This window comes from Eptesicus fuscus, chromosome 17, assembly GCF_027574615.1.
Source record: "Eptesicus fuscus isolate TK198812 chromosome 17, DD_ASM_mEF_20220401, whole genome shotgun sequence".
Lineage (NCBI taxonomy): Eukaryota > Metazoa > Chordata > Mammalia > Chiroptera > Vespertilionidae > Eptesicus > Eptesicus fuscus.
Genome location: NC_072489.1, coordinates 43,323,976 through 43,333,192, shown reverse-complemented (window position 1 = coordinate 43,333,192; position 9,217 = coordinate 43,323,976). Strand labels below are relative to the sequence as shown.

The 9,217-nt window shown below is 46.7% G+C and overlaps 1 long non-coding RNA gene across 1 annotated transcript; it reads left to right on the top strand.

The window, feature by feature from the left end:
* Nucleotides 1-337: 337 nt before the first annotated feature.
* On the top strand, nt 338-6,888 carry LOC114232543 (uncharacterized). Its single transcript, XR_003618618.2, has 3 exons — nt 338-512; nt 5,475-5,672; nt 6,590-6,888. It is a non-coding gene; the product is annotated as an uncharacterized LOC114232543 (long non-coding RNA).
* The last annotated feature ends 2,329 nt before the right edge of the window (nt 6,889-9,217 follow it).

Genomic DNA, 9,217 nt, shown 5'->3' with positions numbered 1-9,217 from the left:
AATGGTCTCCTACTACTGTTACCCTTCTGTGTGTGCTCACACTGTCCACTACTGGGCCCACAGCCTTGTCAGCATTTTGGAGTGGACTTGCAGATAGGACACTGCCAGGTGAATCAGATCTACCACCCAGTACCCACTCTTGGACCCTAATCTAGAACCTGTGCTCCTCAGGGATGCAGTTTCTGCATCTCTTCTGGAGCTTTCCCTGCAAGGTTGAAGACCCTGAGTAGGAAGCCAGAAATGTGGGGAATGGAGCTTTCTCACCCCACCCCCATCCTGACATCACAGCCCTCGCTTGCTGACACTAATTGGTTGCCCCGGAAACAAGTTCCTTAAAGTGCATGATGACTTGAAGTGGTGGGAGGAGTCAGCCCTGCCACAGAGAGTCCACAGAGGCCCTCAGAATCAAGCAGGGCTGCCCCGAGGCTGGACTACCTTCTGCTAGTACACATGCCTTGCACCCAAGAAGGAAAGTTTACCAGCTCAGGAAAATGACCCAGGACTGCACAAAGGTAATCCTAATTCACCAATGCTATTATTTCCCACTTTATCTGGGAGTCTGTCTTATCTTTGAGTGGGGAGATCTTGCTGCAAAGTCAGAGGTAGTCCAAAGCAGGAAAAGTCAGTATCAGAGGTGATGTGGGCCCCTCTTTTCAAGTCTCAGATTGGCTCATCTCTTCTAATCTCTCTCTCTCTCTCTCTCTCTCTCTCTCTCTCTCTCTCTCTCTCTCTCTCTCTCTCCTTACCACTTACTTATTCTAGAGCTTAAATATTCTTTCAGTCATTAATTCAAAAAGTATTGATGAGTCTCTGGCATGTTGTAGACCCTGTGCCAGGCCCTAGGGATAAAGCCAGGAGCTGATAGGTCCCTGCCTTTATGGAGCTTACTGTCAATATCTTACACCGTGTCTTTCTATACTCACATGCTCATCTCTTTAATAACTATCTCTGGGTTTTCTTTTTTCATTCTAGTTCCCCAAATGTGGTGAGCTATCTGGTTGCTGGTAGGGTGGAAAGCAGTTTGCCTGTTACCCGCTTCTACCCATGGGCTTTCTAAGAGCCTGTTAATGTACATCCATTCTGGACCCTAAACTCAAAGATTTGGGGAACCTTCCATGTTACTCTATTGCTTCCAGCACCAGCCCTCTAAGAACCCAGGATTTTTCCATTCTCTTTCAAGGCCAATGAGCAGAAGAATGGATGGGACTTGAGAGTGGGAGCAGAAAGGTGTGTCCAGTGTACGCTGGAGCACATGCCCGGGCACCAGATACAGGGCTGTGCTTTCATACATCTTTGTCCTGCTGCCACACATGTGCACTTATGTTGGCCAGTATTTGTGATTTCTCCCAAATTGGCCAGTAAGGGGGAGAACATGTGTGTATTTCCACTTATGAGCGTGAGTGAACATGTGTTCAGGGGAAGGGAAATTTTAGGGGTATTGTCTCTATGTGTGTTTTTTCCAAATGCTTGGCTTTTTTCAAAATGGCTTAGAGCACTACTGTCATTTATGGGGTTTAAAATGTCAGAACAGGGCCCGAGGGGAGGCAGGGGAGATTAAACTGCAAACAGTGAAGGTTATAGATGACGTTTCTGATAGGCTGACAGGCGGACTCAAATGATGCCGCAAGTTAGCAATCATTTAAACACACACACACACACACACACACACACACACACACACACACACCAGATCATCTCTCCATATTTTAATGGCATATTCTGAAGGCTAAAAACATAAAAGGCCATCTTTAGAAAACCGCAGCTCTGCTTTCAGAACTCAGCCAGTAGCTGTCCGGGATGTGTGTGTGTGAACACATGTGCTTATTTGTATTATAGTGTCTGTATTGGTTAATTCCACCTCACTTGTATATAATTGCCCTATTTAATTAACAAAATAGATCACATCCAGCAACCTACCTGAGCATCACAACAACTTATATAAAGGCAGAGTCAAGATTACTACCCCCACTTTACAGATATAAGAAAACTGAGGCTCCAAGAGGTTGCCCGAGACCAACCAGCTAGGAAATGACAAAGCTAAGGTTAGCAGCAGGGTCTTTTATAGTTATCCAGAACTCTTTTCTTGAGTTTGTGGTTCTCAACTCTGATTACGTCTTAGAATCACCTGGGAAGCTTGCAAAACCCACCGATGCCTGGGCCCCACCCCCAGAGATTCGGATCCAATTGTTTTGGAGGTGTCAGAGTTTTCTGAAGCCCTCCCCCCAGTAATTCTAACACGCAGGCTGGTTGAGAATGACTGCTCTCTCCAGGGCTTGGTGATGTCAGACGGGAGCTATGCATGAGGGTGTCCTAAGTGTTTGATTATGCTCATATCCCCTCCATGTGAATGCGAGTTCCAGTCTCTTTCCTCTTCAAGGTCTATCTCTGCATCTACTCTCTTTCTTCTGCATCAACTCAACTCCCCACCACTTCGCAGACTATGGAGACTTAACAGGATGCTCAGTTCAACCTGGTAAATGAAGAGGCTACTAGTCAGGTGTCCACAGTTGTTACCATCCTTTCAGGGCCACACTGTGTTGTCTCACTCAGAGAGAGGGAGGAGAACCAGCTCCACCTAGCTCTGTTAGCCAGGAGAAGGCCAGGAGGTAAGATGCAGCTAGCTGCCTTAGTGACAGAGTAAAGGAAAAGGGGAGACAGAAAGAAGGGAAAGGGGAAGAAGACAGCTGCCAGCCTTGAAGGTTATACTGACCAGCTAACGGCTAAAGCCATGGACAGTGCTAACCTGACTCAGCCTCTGCAGGAGAGGCAGCCTAGCTCAGTTTAGGAGCACAGACTCGTCATTGGCCTGGTAGGGCTTGAATCCAGGTTTCTGCTTACTAGTTGTGTAACTTTGGGCAAGTACTTAACATCCCTGTGCCTCAGTTTCTTATATTTTAAATAGCAATTATAATAATAGTACCTGCCTCACAGGATCTCTGGGAATTCATGTAAAGTCCCTGACACAGCACAAGTGCTGGGTAGGGGTTAACCATTATTATTCTGCATCATTTAATGCTTTGGAACTCTCCCTTCTGGAAACTCTATCTTCCTGAACAGTCGTTCTCAGTGTCCTTTGCTAGCCCTATTCCCCTGCCCTCCCTCTGAATCAATGGGTCTCAGCCCCAATTCTATCATTAGAATCACCCAGAGAACTTCTACAGCTCACTCCCAGAGATTCAGATTTAGTTGGCTTGGGATGGAGGCCAGACACTAGTGTTTTTCAAATTTCCTGGCTGATCCAAATGTGCTGTCGAAGTTGAAAACCACTCCTCTAATTGTTGATACTCCCTAGGACTCTACTCTTGGCCCTTTTCTCTCCTTACCTGTCTTCCCAAGTAATTTACTTCCTTCCCATGGCCTTAATTATCATTGATATGCTGCTAATTCTCAAATCCATATACGCTGACAAGAGCTCTCTTAAATGCCACACATGTATTATCAACTCCCTACCAGACATTTTAATTTCCAAATGTATGGAGATTTAGTTGTTCTCAATAGTCTCTTAACTTCCTGGATATCTTTACGAAGATGTAATCCAGATCTTCCCCACCCCCAAGTACATGTCCTAATCAGAACTCAGTATTTCACTCTCCCCAAACTTATTCCACCTCTTCTATTCCCCATCTCCGTCACTTCCAACCATTCACCCAAGGCAAGAACCTGGTGGTCATCCAGGTATCCTCTCCCTCATCACCTCCCACATCCAGTCAGGTATAAAATTCTGTCAATTCCCTTGTACAGCTCTCTCCAATCTCACTCATCAATATCCCCACCACCACTGCCATAACTCAGGTCCTCTGTCTCTTGTTTGTACAGTTGTAACAGCCTTCTCATGAGCAATAGCCTTTAGCTTTTTTGGCTGCACCCTTCCCCCATCCTCTTCATCAACCTCAGAGTTATTTTTCTGAAATGCAAATCATTCCACTGTTAAAGCCCTTCAGGATAAAAATACAACATCATATGGCCTTTTACTATTTGTCCCCTTCCATTGGCCTCTTCAAAGGTAACCTCTCTACCCCAACCTCTGTACTTCTGTTCTCCAAATGTGCCAGGCTGTTTGACCCCTCAAGGCTTTTGCATATGCTATTCCCCCTGCCTTAAATACCCTTCCTGCTTTCTCCTTTCCCATTTTACCCACATTTACAAATTAGCTGAAGCACTAGTGTTACCTGACTACTCAGGTCGAACTGACCACTCCTTTTGTGTCCCTACTTGCACCCTGTAGTCACATCTATTAATATTATCTCTCACTCTATATTTCACTTCTTTATTTTCATACCTGTCTCCCCCATTGGACTTTGATCACCTGGAAGGCATAAGCCATGTCTTACTTGTCTCTGAGGAGTGGAGTGGGTCGGGAGGAGATGGGACTCCAAATCCTGCAGGGAGTTTACGGACTGTTGGGTTCCATTGGCTAAAGTGCTTGGTTAAGAATGCTTTGGCTTAGGCTCTGGGTTTGAAGGGTAGCTTCCTTCCTCCTGGAGCCAAGCAGAGAGGCTAGGTATGAGCGAAGAAACCAAATAAGCCACTGGCCAGCCACTGTGCCCCTAGGCTCCTCCTGTGGGCCTGCTTCTCCAGGCCCTAGAACTAGGAGCTCTGATTGCCATAACACCTGGTGCCCCTTCGTGGCCCAACCAAGGTGAGAGTAGAGTCTTCTTTCCCCTCTTTCATCTGAGATCAGGCTGGAATGCCTCCAAAGGAACCTACAGAGAGAAACCAAGCAAAACTAAAAGCAAGCAAGCAAACAAGACCCATAAACACTTAGAAATACAGAAATGTAGAGGTCTGATTCTAATTTGTCACCCCTACCTAAGGGAGCAACTTTTCTCCCCATCCTTGCCTAGGCAAGGGGCTAGGCAGAAATCCTAGTCCCACTCCAGGCAGGTGGGCAGCTAAAAGTGCCAGGGAAATTAAAGCAAGCCCTTATCCTCCACTCAAGTGAAAGGTCAAGACCATCCATGGTCTTGAGCAATAGAAAAAGTCAGGGGCCCAGATAATAGCTCACAGACAAAATATGGTCTCCGGGACACGCAGGGCAGTGTTGGCCTCATTTATGACTGGATCCGCCATGCCCGACCCTTACTTGCTAATATTCCTGGAGCCCTTGCCATATGTCAGCACTGTGCCAAGTACTCGATTAGCCTGAGTGACCATCACAACCACCTTCTGAAGTAGGGGCTATTATTATTCCTGTTACAGATGAGGAAACTCAATCTCAGCCAGACTAAGTGACTTTTCCAAGGTGACAAAGCTGGTAAATGGTTAAGCTAGGATTCAAATTCAGACCATCTGACTCCAAAGCCCCAGGCTCTTAAGCACCAAAGTGTACTGCATAACACACATAACAGATGATCGTTCAATATTTGCTAAGAGCAATAATAATAGCTGACATTTAACAATGTGCCAAGTACTTTTAAGCACATTATATACATTCCTTTATTCACTAGATAAGTGCTATTATTTCCTTTTTATAGATGAGTACACTGAGCCTTAAAGAAGTTAAGAGCATTGTTCACCATCCCAAAGCTAATCAGTGGAAGAAAGGGAAATGCAAACCCAGGGGAGTGGATAAACGAATGACCAGAGGCACAGACAATCCCCTCATCAGCACCACTACCATCCTGGAGAATGTCCTTGAAGGCAAGAGAAACCTTTCCAGGAGCTCTGAGAAGGTGGCTGATACCTTGATTAAGGCTGTCTGTGGGCTATTATCCCATGTCTTGGCAAGGCAGTTCCAGTCTAGATAGCTCTGCCAAGTTCAGGGCCCAGGGTACTCAGAAGTGACCCTAGAAGGCTGGGCTAACTCCTCTTTTCTCCCAGGCCTCTCCAGACCACCCTCTGACCAGATATATCTACTCACAAGAGTCTGGCACTTGGAATCTGGTTGGGTTTGGGGGCCCCAATATCTAGAAAACCAGAGCCTCCAGGATCCTCCCCTCGCAGAGAGCCATGCTGGCACCTAAGAAATGAGGGAGAGAGGAGAGTAGAAGCCAGTTCCTAGTCTCCCCTCCCCATCTCCTCACCCTACCCAAAGCCTTGCAGGCTGACCCCACCACCTCCAAACCCGCAGCAGAGTTTCTCACCTTCAGGCAAAGGCAGATGATGGCAGAGCTGGGGAGCAGAATTTAACTGAGCCCTCAAGGCACTGAAAATCCCTAGTATTAGTATTTAGGGAATGAGAGTCCCAGAGGATGAAGGAGGAAGGGAGAGACTGGGAGAGAAAGGCTGAGCTGCTCAGAGAGGCAGAAATAGAGATGGACACAGATACCAAGAAGGGTTGCAGAGAGAGTCAGAAGAGGAGGGAGTGAGGGAGGAAAAGAAAGGAGACTGAGAAGGGAAGGAGACAGGCAGAGAAAGGGGGGAGGGAGGAGAGAGACAGAAAGAGCCAGTTGCTTTATTCATGGCTGGTGATATTATAGACTGAGTGAAAATCACATTATCGTAATGGGAAAGTTAGAGTTGCTGAGATGATGCCCTGAAGCCTCGGTGCTGATTGGGGTGTGATTGCTATCTGTATTTATATGTAGAAAGCAAAGTTCACTGCCAGTTCAAGATGGTGGCGGCTGCTTTATGCAACATAATTCTTCAGTAGGGAGACGCCCCGAGCAAGCTGAGCAAGCCAAGCAGGAGTGGGAACGGAAGCCTAAACACAAGCTTGACAAGCCTGATGCCTGAGCAGTGCTGGAGCAGGTGATGGAGCCTGGGCTGGAGCTCAGCGTCGTTGGAGGAGGTGAACGTCTACCAGAGTAAGAGGTCCTGAAGGACCAGGGTCTGGACCCAGCCGAGACCTCCCTGAAGGGAGAGCTGGACTAGACCTCCAGAGGTCAGAAACCTTAAACATACTATATAGTTGACCCACCCCATCTCCACTGTATAATTCAGTGCTAAGCTGACAATAAATGTCAAGAAGTTTTCATTTTCCCATGATGATGTTTTGTTTGTTTGTTTGTTTTTAACTGATTTTATTTTTTTCTTGTTTTTTAAATTGATTTTAAAGAGAGAGGAAGGGAGAGAGGGAGAGAGAAATTCATTGTTCCACTTATTTATACATTCATTGGTTGTGTCCTGACCATTCATTGGCATATCAGGACGACATTCTAACCAACTGAGCTAGCCACCCAGGGCCATGATGATTTTTTTTTTTGATGTCTCCAATTTCTGTGCTTTAATTTCTTTTTCAGGTACCCCTGCTGTGTTAGCCTGGGGGTTGGGGGGGGGGCGCCTACCACTTGTGATCTGCCCCTGCCTGCTGCCTGTTGAACAGCCCAATGCTGGGATGAAACAAGGCCCATTCCTACTGATTGGTGAACGGGTGTGATCTTTGACTCCCAGGGCAGAGCTGGGGGTTGGCAGGCAGGTCAGTCAGCCCAGACTCCAAGCCTTGCTCCACTCTTAGAGGTGTTGGCCACAATCATGGAGAGAGAAAAGGGCTGTCAGTGCAGCCTGAGCTATCTAGTGAACTCAGACCACCTTTGACTGAAGGCCTATTTCCTTTAGGGCTTTCTGGGGAAATGAGGCAGAGTTGGGCCCCACAGTAAAGATGCCAGATAAAATGTAGGATGCCCAGTTAAATTTGCATTTCAGATCGACATCAAACTATTTTAGCACAACTATATCCCATGCAATATTTGAGATATACTTATATTAAAACAAAACAAAACACACCAAAACTACTTGTTGGACTACAAGGTCCACTGAGAATTCTGCATAGCTGATTGCAAGGGTGAAACAGGGACTAAGAGCAAACCCTATCCCCACCTCCAAATCAAGTCCCACACATTCCCTGCTACCTTTTTTAAGCTTCCAGAACAAAATAGAGTCCTCCTTCCTTCAGGCCCCCAAGTTTCCCTTTCTTTCAAGAAGATGGATGGTGCTTGATGTGATGCTGAACAGGAAAGAGGAGCTGCCTATCTGTGAGCCACAAAATGGACTGTCTGAGTGAGCAACCAGTCTACCTAACAGCCATCTCACTAGTGCTTCAGGCCAAACCCCTGTCCATCCTCTGGCAGAGGCCCATGTCCAGGACACAGCAGCTAGAAATTAATGAGTCCTTCAGGGTCTCCGTGTTTGTTCTCTAGCTCAGAACTGACTTGGTAAAGGGAAGAAGCAGGGTGCAAAGAGTTCTGAGTTCCACAGGGGCAGCTGGGGTTCCAGTGTCACCTGTATGATCTTCAACGTCTCTCTCATAGAAGAATGGGACTTGTTTCCTTCCCTCAGTACAGGGGATCCTAACTGACTCTGAAAAAAGTCATGGGCTGTCTTCCCATTACCCCTCAGTCCCAGAGACTCTGGTGGTTGGACCCCAACCTTTGTCTCTGAAGGGGGCTAATTATTCAGGAACCAATTTATGGGCACATAGAAGCATATCTCCTTGACCTCAGAAGTCTCAGGATCAAGAATCAAGACTTCAGTGCCAGACAGAGTATGTAAGTGTGAAGCAACCCGTGAGATGCAAAGGGAGTGGTGGAGTCTGTGGCTGTCCCTCATAGCACATGCCTCTCTAAAGGCATTCGATAGCATGTTCGTTTATTTGTTTCAAACACTGTGCTCAGCAAACCAAAGACCCAGATGGGCCTGGTTTTTGTAGTATTGAGTAACTCTCTAGTTTATTGATCTTTCTGGTGCCATACCTAGCTTTAGCCATAGGGCCACAAAGTATGGCCATATAGTAGAGGTACAGAGACCCACTGACCCATAAAGAGGCACAGGGCCATCTGTATATACACCAATAAATATCAGACCACAAATAATCAGATCGTCTGTCAGAAAGCATAAGGACATTCACAGTGGAGTTGCCCATCCACAGCTTGCCTTCCTGTCTACCTCTTGCCAGCCTACCACCTCTCTGCCTCTTCCTTAGTTGCCCAGTGAGACCCAAGTCTGCTGCTCGCATTCTCCCCTCTCCCTGGTAGTGTCATTCTGTAAAGCCCAAAGGGTGTAGATGGAAATGGAGTGAGGAAAGAATGCTCTGTACAGTAAACCCATATGGTAGGGCCATAACATATGCATCTGGAACCCCAGAAATGCCCCCATGCTTTTTATGCTCACAACAAGCCTATATATTTGGGCAGGAGACTGACAAGGAGAGTCAACACACTCCTTGGCCTTGATATCAGGCAGTTGAACTCCAATTCCAGTGTATTAAGTTCATGTTTGTTATGAACTCCATCAGGATGTGTGATGACCCTTTCCTAAGGATCTCCCAGGCATCCCCTCT